We start from the raw sequence: 14,363 nt of genomic DNA, 5'->3' as shown, positions 1-14,363 counted from the left end.
AGTTCTAACTATTGCTTCCTGACCTGCATACAAATTTCTCAAGAGGCAGATCAGGTGGTCTGGTATTCCCATCTCTTTCAGAATCTTCCACAGTTTACTGTGATCTACACAGTCAAATGCTTTGGCATAGTCAATAAAGCAGAAGTAGATGTTTTTCTGGAACTCTCTTGCTTTTTCCATGATCCATCGGATGTTGGCAATTTGATCTCTGGTTCCTCTGCCTTTTCTAAAACCAGCTTGAACATCTGGAAGTTCATGGTTCACGTACTGCTGAAGCCTGGCTTGGAGAATTTTGAGCATTACTTTACTAGCATTAGAAACCTACATTTGCTGTCCAGGGATGGTTTTGTGTGCTAGAAGTCTATTTCAAGTTGTTTTTCTAGATATCTTCAAGACTTCAAATCTCTTTTAATCCCTCTTTAGGCTTTTGAGACTACCATAACTGCATCTCATTAGCCAAAATTCTCAGTCATCTTTGAGTTTCTTACTATCTACATCAATATAGATTAAAGCCCTCTTGATTCCTCTACTCAAACTTCTGAAATCCATCACACCCTCTCTGTACCTACAGTCCCTGTCTTAGTTTAGACTCCCATCACTTATTGCCTGGATACGCTAACAAAGAGCCCTTGCTGGTTTGCCTATCTCTGATTCTTCCTACTTAATCTACCTTTCACATGACCAATCGTTGGTCTTTCATCAGTCCTCAGTTCAGTTCAGTTCAGTTCAGTCGCTCAGTCGTGTCCGACTCTGCAACCCCATGAATCACAGCACGCCAGGCCTCCCTGTCCATCACCAACTCCCAGAGTTCATCCAAACTCATGTGAATTGAGTCAGTGATGCAATCCAGCCATCTCATCCTCTATCGTCCCCTTCTCCTCCTGTCCCCAATCCCTCCCAGCATCAGGGTCTTTTCCAATGAGTCAGCTCTTTGCATGAGGTAGCCAAAGTATTGGAGTTTCAGCTTTAGCATCAGTCCTTCCAATGAACATCCAGGACTAGTCTCCTTTACCATGGATTGGCTGGATATCCTTGTAGTTCAAGGGACTTGCAAGAGTCTTCTCCAGCACCACAGTTCAAAAGCATCAATTCTTCGTCACTCAGCTTTCTTCTCAGTCCTCAAATTATCATAAAACCTTAACTCTTACAAATACCAATGAATTCTCAAAGACTTATATAATGTCTTCCACTATCAGGTTTCAAATCACCTGACTCCCCACCTGCCAGAAAATCATTTGTCTATTTTAATCATGCCATGCCCTTTCAAGCCATGTGTCTTTTACGGATACTCTTCCCTTTTTGATGCCCTTTACCTCCTAATTTATATGGTAAAACTTTCACATCCTTCAAGGCCCCCTCGAAGTGCATGAATGGAGGAGCTACGGAGAAAGATTGGCCAAAGAGGCCTTCTGATTACCAGCTACAAGAGGCTCAAAAAAAAGACTTTGATAGGGCCATAACTCCAGCGGCTGAGGCAGTCTGTGTCTCTGCACACTTGGCATCATCAGGGTCCCCACAAGCCGAGCAGCTGTGCCACCTTCACGCTCAACTCTCACTGGAGCAGAGCTGCCACAGACAAAAAAAGTCTTCCATCTATGTGTGCAGGGTCACTTCAGTCATGTCGGGACTCTCTGTCACCCTGTAAACTATGGCTTGCCAGGCTTCTCTGTCAGGGATGGGAGTTCTCCAGACAAGAATACTGGAGTGTATTGGCCAATATTGGCTGCCATACCCTTCTAGAGCACTATATTTCCTCCTGTCCTAGCCACCAACTCTGCTGAGTACCTGGTGCTGCCACAACACCTGAGACCCAAGCATCTGCACCACTTCCACACCTGGCCCTCACAGGGGTAGACTCAAGTCCTCCAGGGCAGCCTCAGGAGCAATCCCCAGAGGATGACCCACATGCAGAGGTGGAAATAAAACCACAATTGAAATCCAGGGGCAGTGTGGCTAAGGAAAAAGACCAAAAACCTTCCCACCAGCTGTACAAGCTGAAGATTAAATTCACATGATCAACTAGGCAGACTCTGTGTCTATGGAATATATAAAGGGACACTGAGAGCTCCCACAAAAGAAAACACACTAGTTCTGATAGCTGGGGATATTGGAGGCAAGAACATACAGGAGTAGAAACAGATTAGCATCTTAGTTGCCCTCACAGCAGGTCCAGAGACCAGTGCAGTGTTGGAAGGCACCCTACAGGGGTGAGGTGGACTCTGACTCCTAGCGAGGGTAAGGACTCTGACAGCAGTGACTCAAGAAAAACATTTATTATTCGTATGTTTTGACTTGTTCTGTAGATTCTTTTGGGTTTTTTAATTTCTTTTATTTTTCCCCCTCTGTTGTAGTTGTTGATTTTATTGGCACTGCTACTGTTGTGCTTTTCTTTTTTCCTCAGTCAGATTTCTTATTGCGGTTATAAACTCCCACCTCTACATTGGGCTTTTGCAGTTCTGTGGAGTTTTCCTTTTTCTCTCTCTCTCTTTTTAAAATTTTAACTTTTAATATTTTAAACCTATTATTATTTTTTCTGTATTTATTCCTTTGTTTGCTTTTCCTACTGTTCTTTTCCCCTTGCAGTTAATCTTTAATGTATATAAATCTTCTTTATCTACCTCTATTTAACTTTGCATGTCTATTCTTTCTTTCTTTACTTTCTCTACTTTCCTGTCAACATATTTGTTAGTTTATTTTCATTGCTTTAATGAAATTGCCCATTTCTGTCCCCAATTGCCATCTTGCTTTAGTTTTGTTTTCCCCAATTGCCATCTTGCTTTAGTTTTGTTTTCCACTTTGTGCTTTAGTTAGGTTTGTTCTGATAGATATAATTTTTGGTTTCCTTTGTTCAACAGGTTAATCTACAGTACTTTATTTTTGTTGGACTGTTTTGATTTTGCTTATGGGTGTATATGTATATGTATATATTCAGTCACACTTTTTATTGTTCTTATAAACTTCTGCCTCTACATTGGGTTTTGCAGTTCTGTGGAGTTTTCCTTTTAATAAAACTAAAAGCTAAAAGCTCTTAATAAAAATGAAACTAAAACCTGGTTCTTTGAGAAGATACATTCGACAAACTTCTAGTGAGACTCCTCAAGAAAAAAGAACCAAATAACAAAATTAGAAATGGAGGGAGGTGGGAGGGGGGTTCAGGATGGGCTACACGTGTATACCCGTAGCGGATTCATGTTGATGTATGGCAAAACCAATACAATACTGTTAAGTAATTAGCCTCCAATTAAAATAAATAAATATAAATTTTTAAAAATGTACATAAATTTTTAAAAAAAAAGAAATGAAAAACGAGAGGTTACAAGAGAAAATGAATATGAAGGATTATAAGAGACTATTATGAACAACTATATGGCAATAAAATGGATAACCTGGAAGAAATGGACAGATTCTTAGAGAAGTTCGATTTTCCAAGACTGAGCCAGGAAGAAATAGAAGCTATAAACAACCCAATTACAAGCACTGAAATTGAAGCTGTGATCAAAAATCTCCCAAAAAGAAAAGTCCAGGACCAGATGGCTTCACAGGAGAATTCTATCAAACATTTAGACAACAGCTAATGCCTATCCTTCTAAAACTTTTAAAAAATTGCAGAAGAAGGAACACTTCCAAACTGATTCTATGAGGCCACTATCACCCTGAAACCAAAACCAGACAAAGACAACACAAAAAAAGAAAACTACAGGCCAATATCACTGACGAACATAGATGCAAAAATCCTCAACAAAATTTTAGGAACCAGAATTCAGCAACACATCAAAAAGCTCATATACCATGATCAAGTCAGGTTTATTCCAGGATGCAAGGATTCTTCAATATATGCAAGTCAACCAATGTGATATACCATATTCACAAATTGAAAGGTAAAAACCATATAATCATCTCAATAGATGCAGAAAAAGCCTTTGAAAAAATTCAGCACCCATTTATGATGAAAGCTCTTCAAATAATGAGCATACAAGGAACCTACCTCAACATAGTAAAGGCCATATATGATAAGATTACAGCAAACATTATTCTCAGTGGTGAATAAATGAAAGCATTCCCCCTAAGATAGGGAACAAGACAAGGGTGTCCACTTTCACCACTATTATTCAATATAGTTTTGGAAGTCCTAGCTACAGTAATCAGAGAATAAAAACAAATAAAAGAAATCCAGATCAGAAAAGAAATAAAGCTCTCACTGTTTGCAGATAACATGATACTTTACATAGGAAATCCTAAAGATAGTAGCAGAAAATTACTAGAGCTAATCAGTGAATTTAGCAAAGTTGCAGGACACAAAGTCAACACACAGAAATCACTTGCATTTCTATATACTAACAATGAAAAATCAGAATGAGAAATTAAGGAATCAATTCCATTACCATTCAAAAAAAAAAAAAATTTAATATCCAGGACTCTCCTTTGTCTCCTTACCTAAGGAGACAAAAGAACTGTACACAGAAAATTATGACACTAATGAAAGAAATCAAAGATGACATAAACTGATGGAGAGATATTCCATGTTCCTGGGTAGGAAGAATCAATATCATGAAAATGACTACACTATCAAATGCAATCTACAGATTCAATGCAATCCCTATCAAATTACCAATGGCATTTTTCACAGCACTAGAACCAAAAATTTCACAATTCATATGGAAACACAAAAGACCCCGAATAGCCAAAGCAGTCTTGAGAAAGAAGAAAGGAGCTGGAAGAATCAACCTTCCTGACTTCAGATTATACTACAAAGCTACAGTCATGAAGATAGTATGGTGTTGGCACAAAAACAGAAATATAGACCAATGGAACAAGATAGAAAGCCCAGAAATAAACCTATGCACCTATGGGTATCTTATTTTTAACAAAGGAGGCAAGAATATACAATGGGGCAAAGACAGCCTCTTCAATAAATGGTGCTGGGAAAAAATGGACAGCTACATTAAAAGAATGAAATTAGAACACTTCCTAACACCATACACAAAGATAAACTCAAAATGGACTAAAGACCTAAATGTAAAACCAGAAACTATAAAACCTTTAGAGGAAAACATAGGCAGAACACTTGACGAGATAAATCGATCCTGTATAACCCACCTCCTAGATTAATGGAAATAAAAACAAAAGTAAACAAGTGGGACTTGATTAAACTTAAAAGCTTTTACACAGCAAAGGAAACTACAAACAAGGTGAAAAGACAACCCTCAAAATGGGAGAAAATAGTAGCAAATGAAACAATGGACAGAGGATTAATTTACAAAATATACAAGCAGCTCATACAACTCGATACCGGAAAAACAAAGAACCCAATCAAAAAGTGGGGGAAAGACCTAAACAGACATTTCTTCAAAGAAGACATACAGATGACTAACAAACATATGAAAAGATGCTCAACATTGCTCATTATTTGAGAAATGCAAATGAAAACTACAGTGAGATATCACCTCAGACTGGTCAGAATGGCCATCATCAAAAAGTCTACAAACAATAAATGCTGGAGAGGGTATGGAGAAAAGGGAACACTCGTGCACTGTTGGTGAAAATGTAAATTGATAAAGCCAGTATGGCATACTGTATGGAGATTCCTTAAAAAGCTAGGAATAAAACCATCATATGACCCAGCAATCCCACTCTTAGGCATATACCCCAAGGAAACCAAAATTGAAAAAGACACATGTATTCCATTGTTAACTGCAGCACTATTTACAATAGTGGTGAACATACAATAGCTAGAACATGGAAGCAATCTAGATGCCCATCGACAGATGAATGGATAAAGAAATCGTGGTACATATACACAACGGAATATTACTCAGCCATAAAAAGGAACAACTTTGAGTCAATTCTAATGAGGTGGATGAACCTAGAACCTATTTTACAGAGTGAAGTAAGTCAGAAAGAGAAAGATAAATATCATATTCTAATGCATATATATGAAATCTAGGAAAATGGTACTGAAGAATTTATTCATAGGGCAGCAGTGGAGAAACAGACATAGAGAATAGATTTATGGACATGGGGAGAGGGAAGCAGGGGGTTAGATGTATGGAAAGAGTAACATGGAAACTTACATTGCCATATGTAAAATAGCCAGCCAATGGGAATTTGCTATATGGCTCAAAAAACTCAAATAGGGGCTCTGTATCAACCTAGGGGGGTGAGATGGGGAAGGAGATGGGAGGGAGGCTCAAAAGGGAGGGGATATATGTATGCCTATGGCTGGTTCATGTTGTGTTTTGACAGAAAACAACAAAATTCTGTAAAGCAATTATCCTTTGATAAAAATATTAATTAATTTTTAAAAATCCACATTCAAAGGAGAAACAAGTGACATGTAATAAGATTGGATAACATGGTATCATACAGTAATTGTTGTTTTGTAAAGTGACCGTTTCCCACTTAGCAAAACAAAATTATATGAATTAATTAAGTTTGCCAAAGTAGATTAGGGGAAGAGTGGCACCCAGGTCCTGACACAGCAGAAAACAAATTTCTGGGATAAAGAATCAAAGTCATCTTCAATGAGAGAGAGCAAAGAAAAGAATACAAAGAAAAGGGCAAAATGAGAACAAGATACCACTAAACATTAAAACAAAACATCAAGCATAAAACATGAAGCACAGATACCTCAGCAACTAGTCAGCAACATTCAGGAATTCAGGTGAGAATTGAGAGAGGCGGCTGGTGCCACTGGGAGAGAGGGAAGAGTCTGCTGCCTATGTTCATACAAGAAGCTAAAAGTCACATTCTGAGACAGAAATAGGTTTTCCTGATGCTAGGAAAGAGATGGGGAAAGTGCTGTGACACTCAGGAAGAACTGACATCCCCACAGCCCTTGGGGAATGGCTGCTGGTGGAGTGGGTAAGAAAAGCTGTAAGGACAAAAAGCATTGGGAGCTGATAAATTGAGAATCCTTGAATTCAGAATGTAGAAATCAAAGCATAAGCAAAACATCAAACAAATTTCTAGAAGCGAAAAAAAATGGACCCCCACAGTGTAGTCACGGAGCGGGGGGGGGGGGGGGGGTGCAAAATAAACTCTGCCACTAAGAAACAAAAGGACAAAGAGACAATGTTAAATGAGCTACTCTGAATTTTAACTCCAGTCCCAGGGAAAGCCTGGAACTGAGATGGCCTGAAGAGGTCCTCTTAGCCAGTCTCAGAAAATTCTAGCAACTTCCCTTGACAGTTTAATCAACCCTCATTTCACAGCTAATTGTCATTTTGGGAAGGTAGGGGTGTACATTGGATAAAATATTTAATATTCTTCAAAAGATCTTGAATTTTAATTTTCGCTCTACCCCTAACTGGCTCTGTAACCTTGGAAAAATAACATCCCCTCTCTGGACTTCATTTCTTCATTTGCAAAATGAAAGCGAAACACCATCCATCTCCCAGTTCCTCCATCCTTTATGTAGATGGGTAATGAACAATAGGTCTTCCTTGGGGGCTCAGTGGTAAAACCTGCAATGCAGGAGATGCAGAAGACATGGGTTCAATCCCTGAGTCAGGAACATCCTCTTGAGGAGGGCATGGTAACCTACTCCAGTATTCTTGCCTGGAGAACCCCACAGATAGAGGAGCCTGTCGGACTACAGTCCATAGGGTTGCAAACACTCGGACACAACTGAAGTGACAGAGCAGCACGCAATGAACAGTATTTTCCTTATAATAATGCTTGGAAGGAAAGTTATGACCAAACCAGACAGCATACTAAAAAGCAGAGACATTACTTTGTCTACAAAGGTCCGTCTAGTCAAGGCTATGGTTTTTCCAGTAGTCATGTATAGATGTGAGAGTTGGACTATAAAGAAAGCTGAGTGCCGAAGAATTGATGCTTTTGAACTGTGGGGTTGGAGAAGACTCTTGAGAGTCCCTTGCACTGCAAGGAGATCCAACCAGTCCATCCTAAAGGAAATCAGTCCTGGGTGTTCATTGGAAGGACTGATGTTGAAGCTGAAACTCCAATACTTTGGCTACCTGATGTGAAGAACTGCATCATTTGAAAAGACCCTGATGTTGGGAAAGATTGAAGGCAGGAGGAGAAAGGGACAACAGAGGAGATGGTTAGATGGCATCACCGACTCAATGGACATGAGTTTGGGTGGACTCCGGGAGTTGGTGATGGACAGGGAGGCCTGGCGTGCTGCAGTTCATGGGGTTGCAAAGAGTCGGACATTATTGAGTGACTGAACTGAACTGAACTGAATGTTTCAAAAACAAATCTCAACAATCACCCTTTAGAATAAAACTTTATCTAGCAATTGTCCTTTTAAGAAGGCAATTCTTTTAACTTCTATTTAGTTTTCTGAATTCCCACCCATAAGAATACTGCTACTAGTATCTTAAAAACAAAATCTGTCAAGGATACGGGATTTAAGTTTATGAAATGCATTTGTATCACTTAATCTCTACAATATTAAGGTGAGGAGTGGTGGAAAAGGCTTTTAATTGTCCCCCATATCCATTCTTTTGTCTTCAGAGGACTCAGCTCCTGGTTTTTGTTGTAACCTATGACCACATCTGAAATGATAATGCCTTTCCCAATCTCCTCACACAGCTAGGTGTGATACTTGTCTAACTTCTGGCAAAAGCAGTGTTATGATTTCCAAAACACATCCTTTAAAATTGGTGGCCATGAATTTCTTTCCCCCATCTCCTTCCTGTTGGCTGAGATGCAGACCAGTTGGTAGAAGTCAAGCAACAACTTGGACCAAAGTAGACACTCCAGGTGAAATATGGCAAAGCAACAGGATAAAATGCCTTGATTCCAAATGACCCCATGACTTTACTTTAGCAGACTCTGGATAATATGTGAGCAAAATAAACTTGTGTTTTGCATAAATAACTAATACTTTTGTTTCCCTTGCAGCCCAAATAATTCCTAACTTATACAAATATAGGAATTAACAGCTTTATTTTACAAATTTAATAAGTTGCTAAAAGTTTCAAGAGAGCTAACATATGAATATGGGACAATTTTTTTTTAAGCACAATACAGCAATTTATTTAGATGTTTAAAATGAATACAAAGGGAAATAAAGATCACAAAATTATACAAAATTGTACAAAGGGAAATAAAGATCACACTACTACAACAGTGTGTCAATATATTAGATGGTATAAATGAATACTCCAGGATGGTGTTTAACAAAAATAAAACTAAATATCCAAAAAGCAGCACTCATTGGTCTGCTGCTTCAACACAACACATTTCCACACAGATCTAAAAGGTGTCAAAATTAGTAGCTGCAAAGTCAATACTTGCATGTGACATTTAGCTTAAAAGATTTCAGAAAACATCTTAAATACCAGTTTTTGTTTTTATCAGCTGTAATGTCAAGTGTATTCAGAACAAGAAAAATTATATAATACAAGAGAGTCCAGATATATGTCTTATGTGGCTGGTCTCTGTCATGAGATTGAACAAGGTTGCGTGCAAAAACTAAGTCTGTCCCTAAGTCCACACTAGTGTAGTTTCAGGCTTTTGCTAGGTCAACCAGATACAATGCTTATTACATGGCAAGAACAACACTAAAAAAAGACATGAATCTATGATGGGTATACCATAACAATATCATAAGCCTCACTTGAATAGGTCTAAAAGACTGTAATATACGTTTCAACTATTCAGAATCAATACATGAAAAAAAAATTGATTTCCCCAAACTCTACTATACACATTGGACTGGTAGCTTGTGTGTTGGCCCTACACTACCATTTTAATCAGGAGAACATTTCTCAAGGACATCCAACCAGACATTGTTTAACAGAGGGAAAGAAATGTGGAGAAGGCAGATAAAACAAACCTATGCTTTTTCTCGTGTGCATTTATGAGCCACCAGCTTATTGGTTTTTCACATTTAGTTACTGTGTCTGTCACAGAACATTCTAAAGCAATATCAGCCAATCATGTGTCATAGACTTAGAAATAACCACTGGGACTGGAGTGACCACATGTTCCCACAGCCTGATGACCCAGCACTCAAAAGGCAGTACCAGTTAGAACATAGCTTTGCAGTCAAAACTGAAAGGAGATCAGAGTTCCAGGATGCAGCATTTGTCACCAATGCCAGAAAACCTGGCCCTTAAGCCTGTTGGCTGCTCAGCTTAACTCCCATCAAGCTGCCATGCATCAGCTCAGCTATTCCATCAGTCATGTTGTCAAACTGCTCCCCATCCTCACTGTCAATTGTGCTATTCTGCCACTCAATCTGTGGGGTGGACAAGTGCTCATCATTTTCAGTTGCATTCTTCCACTGTGACTGGTCCTTGGACCAAAACCCTTCAACTTTTCCATAGGAACTATTATTCCATTTCATCTGCTCTCTGTCACCCTGCATAGGAGCCTTTTTTTTGTCAGCTGGCTTACTGTTCCTTGCGTCTTCACTTTGGGAAGACTCATTGGACCAGGTTCCTGTTTTCATGTCATATGTGTTGTCTTCAAAGTCTGACACTTGTTGGGAACCAGGGCCATTCTAAGATGGAGAAGCACCATCTTTCCACTCAACAACATCATCTTGGCCAACCTCACTATCAGAGGCATCATGCATTAGTTTGGTTGGTTCTTCAGTAAAATGAATAGTTTCATATTTTGAACGATCCTCCTCCTTTTGGTCTAGCTTCTCAGATCCTAAAGTATCTTCAGAAATTACCTTCAGTATGTGTTCATCTGGGTTATCACTAGGGCTTTTAGACTCAACTTTGAAAACAGGTTTAAAAGAACAATCACTTCCATTGGATTTTTTTCCAAATTTTCAAAACTGTCTGAGGAACTGTCATCTTCCTTCCCAAGACTGAGCTTTTTGTCTGCTGTTTTACTAGCACTGACTGTGGAATCCTTCTTATCATGATTTTCAAATAGCCACTCAACATCAAAATTCATCTCATACTTAACTTTTTTTTCAATTCTTTCATGTTGAAGCCCAGTAACATACCAGGCTTGTACTTTTCACAGTCTCAGACACACTTCTTCCTCTTGTTACTAAAATGGAAAGCGATGTCACTCTTCCACCACCATAAGCTGGCCGCCAGCTTCTCAATTTCTCTCCTGGTGGGACAAGGTGTTTGTTGAAATATTTTGTTAGGAAGATTTTCCTGGCTTCATAGGAATCATATTCAAGACCCTTAGGGTCTAAAGCTAAAACAGGCTCCTCAGGCTCTCTTTAAAGAAGCTGGATGAACAGCTATCTTCATCTAATTTTCACTTCTTCAGCAAAGGAAATTCCATTTGCTCATAAGTGCACATAACAGGTGCCAGGCCTGGTGACTGGTTAAGCATTTGTCTTGTCTTGGGAATTCTGGGTCTTTCCAACACCCTTGCAGTGAACCAGATGCAGAGTGACAGTCAAGGTGTCATGTTGCTGGTATACACACCAAGCCAGTGGATGCACTTGTAGGTGAGCTTTTTCTCCACTGGACAAACCGTCTGAATAAATTGGTGCCTCTCTCATAAGTGATGTGCAAGTGCAAATATGGGTCCTTTTAGGACTGAAAAGTGAAGAGGGCAAAGGGTTTTCCCAACATGTTTTTTATAGGGCACTAAAGCTTGAGGTGAACTTTTAACAGGGATATCTGCCTTTTCCTGCACTTTTGGCTATGGCTTTGGAGGGATGGGTGGGTTATTTGGGGGCATGGTAAGCAATAGATCATGTCATCCAGTCCCATCACTTCATGGCAAATAGATGGGGAAACAATGGAAACAGTGTCAGACTTTATTCTTCTGGGCTCCAAAATCACTGCAGATGGTGATTGCAGCCATGAAATTAAAAGACACTTACTCCTTGGAAGGAAAGTTATGATTAACCTAGATAGCATATTCAAAAGCAGAGACATTACTTTGCCAACAAAGGTTCGTCTAGTTAAGGCTATGGTTTTTCCTGTGGTCATGTATGGATGTGAGGGTTGGACTGTGAAGAAGGCTGAGCGCCAAAGAATTGATGCTTTTGAACTGTGGCATTGGAGAAGACTCTTGAGAGTCCCTTGGACTGCAAGGAGATCCAACCAGTCCTTTCTGAAGGAGATCAGTTCTGGGTGTTGATTGGAAGGACTGATCCTGAAGCTGAAACTCCAATATTACAGCCACTTCATGCGAAGAGTTGACTCATTGGAAAAGACTCTGATGCTGGGAGGGACTGGGGGGCAGGAAGAGAAGGGGACGACAGAGGATGAGATAGCTGGATGGCATCACTGACTCGATGGATGTGAGTCTGAGTGAACTCCAGGAGTTGGTGATGGACAGGGAGGCCTGGCGTGCTGTGATTCATGGGGTCACAAAGAGTCAGACATGACTGAGCGACTGACCTGAACTGAAGCAACAGATTCAGTGGGAGCATCCCTCAGGTTATACGTGGTTACAAGGAGATAGATGTTAGTATGACTACCCTGCTGCAATGCCAAATCAAAACTCAGAGTAGAATCTGTTTTAGATCCCATCTCTTCATTAACGTGAACCATCCACATGTGTGTCACCATCTTTTCCATACCATTGAAGGTTGACCAGCAATATGGACATGACAGACCATGAGTTAACATATGGTTGAGCAGTGTCTGTGGGCAAATAGTGATTACAGTAGAGGCATTTGATAGTCAAATTGTGTATTTTCATAATGTAGTTGGCTACTGCTGGGATTTTCAGCTTTATGTTCTTTTCCGAAGTGCACACTATATACATTGTCAGGAAAAAGCTCATTACAGATCGTACATATTTTCCACTTGAGTTGAGGAAGTATTGGGTGGTGGAGGGCCAGTAACAGCTGCAGTCAGCTTGGAGCTGGACTGACCTAATACTCTGGATGCCTGTGACTAGGAGAGGAAAGGAGACTTTAACTGGCCTGAAGAGAGAGACGGGCATTTGGAGACTGTTGTGAGTATGTTGCTGGTGCCTGGATCCTCTGTTTTGACCCAAGACAGTAAGATCTTCCATTTCCACTTGGAAGTAACTGCTTAACAGACCGAGACTACTGAGGGATGGAAACAGATGTCTTGCCACCTAGCCCCAGTCTCATTGACTGACCAACACATGGCCCTGGCCTACAGATTTAACTCCATAGTTTTCCTGCTCCAGGTGAACACTGGACATTATGTTGACACCTATTGAATTTAAGTTAGGCTCTGGTATGGAGTTGATTTACCATCTGCTGTGATGGCAAAGACCTGACTTTTCCGGAAGCGAGGGAACCAATTCTTGATTGGAGTCCCATGCCCTTCTTCTCTTGAGGTCTGGGAGCAATTAGCATCAAGGGTTTGGATCTGGGAACCACCAAACTTGTATGGCCAATCATGACAGTGATCTGATAAGCCTGTGTGTTCGTGGTCTTCAATGACATGTTGTACCAAAGCTCCTCAAGACTTTGGCATAAAAAGGCATCGCTTGCAGTGAATACTACTTTCTTTCCTGGCATTTGTGTCTAAAGGGATTGAACCACTGAATGATTTTTCTTCTGCCCTTGCTATGTAAAGTGCTACCACATGCTGAAAATGTTTCCTGTAGATGTGCTTCCTAACTACTTCTTAAAGAGGATCTCGGTACAGCTTGCTCTCCACTGACAACCTGCTTAGGTTTAAGGCCATCATTTTTGCTTTTATTTTTGAATGTGCTGAGGCTACCTGCTGCGCTGGTATTTGGAGCATGGAATATTTTAATGTGTTTTCAAAGTCTTTTCGTCTGCATTGAATGTACAGTAGGGGCAACTAAGGAGAATCCTATTTTCAAAGTCTTCACTATGGACATTCCAGAAATGACTTTTGTAGGCAGAGAAAGACTTTAAAGAAAATGGGCAAGCACTGCAGCAAAAAGGTTTTGTCCAACAATCCTGTTTTTTTGTAAGCAAAGGGTCTCATAGCCTTACATCCTCCCATGTAGTGTTTTTCAAATAAAAGTCTTTAGGTTCAAACTGTTTAAAGTCTTCTAAGTGTTCTTCACAGTATTCCAACCCAATGTCACTAAGTATTTTTTTTCAGTTTTCCGGGCATTTCTTAAAATGCCAGGATTGCTGACAGGAAGTTGCAACATAGTTTCCGTGTGAATTGACAATGTGGTCCAAAGAGCAAGGTAGGAACGGAGTCCAGATGCTCAAAATGGTAGTACAGGGCATAACCACTAAGCCACCTATCAGTTCTGCTGCTGCTGCTAAGTCACGTTAGTCGTGTCCGACTCTGTGCGACCCCATAGACGGCAGCCCACCAGGCTCCCCCCTCCCTGGGATTCTCCAGGCAAGAACACTGGAGTGGTTTGCCATTTCCTTCTCCAATGCATGAAAGTGAAAAGTGAAAGTGAAGTCACTCAGTCCTGTCTGACTCTTAGTGACCCCATGGACTGCAGCCCCCCAGGCTCCTCCGTCCATGGGATTTTCCAGGCAAGAG

The 14,363-nt window shown here is 40.2% G+C and overlaps 1 protein-coding gene and 1 pseudogene across 3 annotated transcripts in view; both read right to left on the bottom strand.

The window, feature by feature from the left end:
• CPNE4 (copine 4) overlaps positions 1-14,363 on the bottom strand; it is a 681,945-nt gene that overhangs the window by 467,933 nt on the left and 199,649 nt on the right. The gene's annotated exons all lie outside the window — the stretch shown is intronic.
• LOC113895209 lies at positions 10,082-14,121 on the bottom strand (annotated as a pseudogene).

This window comes from Bos indicus x Bos taurus, chromosome 1 (assembly GCF_003369695.1).
Source record: "Bos indicus x Bos taurus breed Angus x Brahman F1 hybrid chromosome 1, Bos_hybrid_MaternalHap_v2.0, whole genome shotgun sequence".
Lineage (NCBI taxonomy): Eukaryota > Metazoa > Chordata > Mammalia > Artiodactyla > Bovidae > Bos > Bos indicus x Bos taurus.
This window is presented reverse-complemented; position numbering and strand designations above follow the sequence as displayed.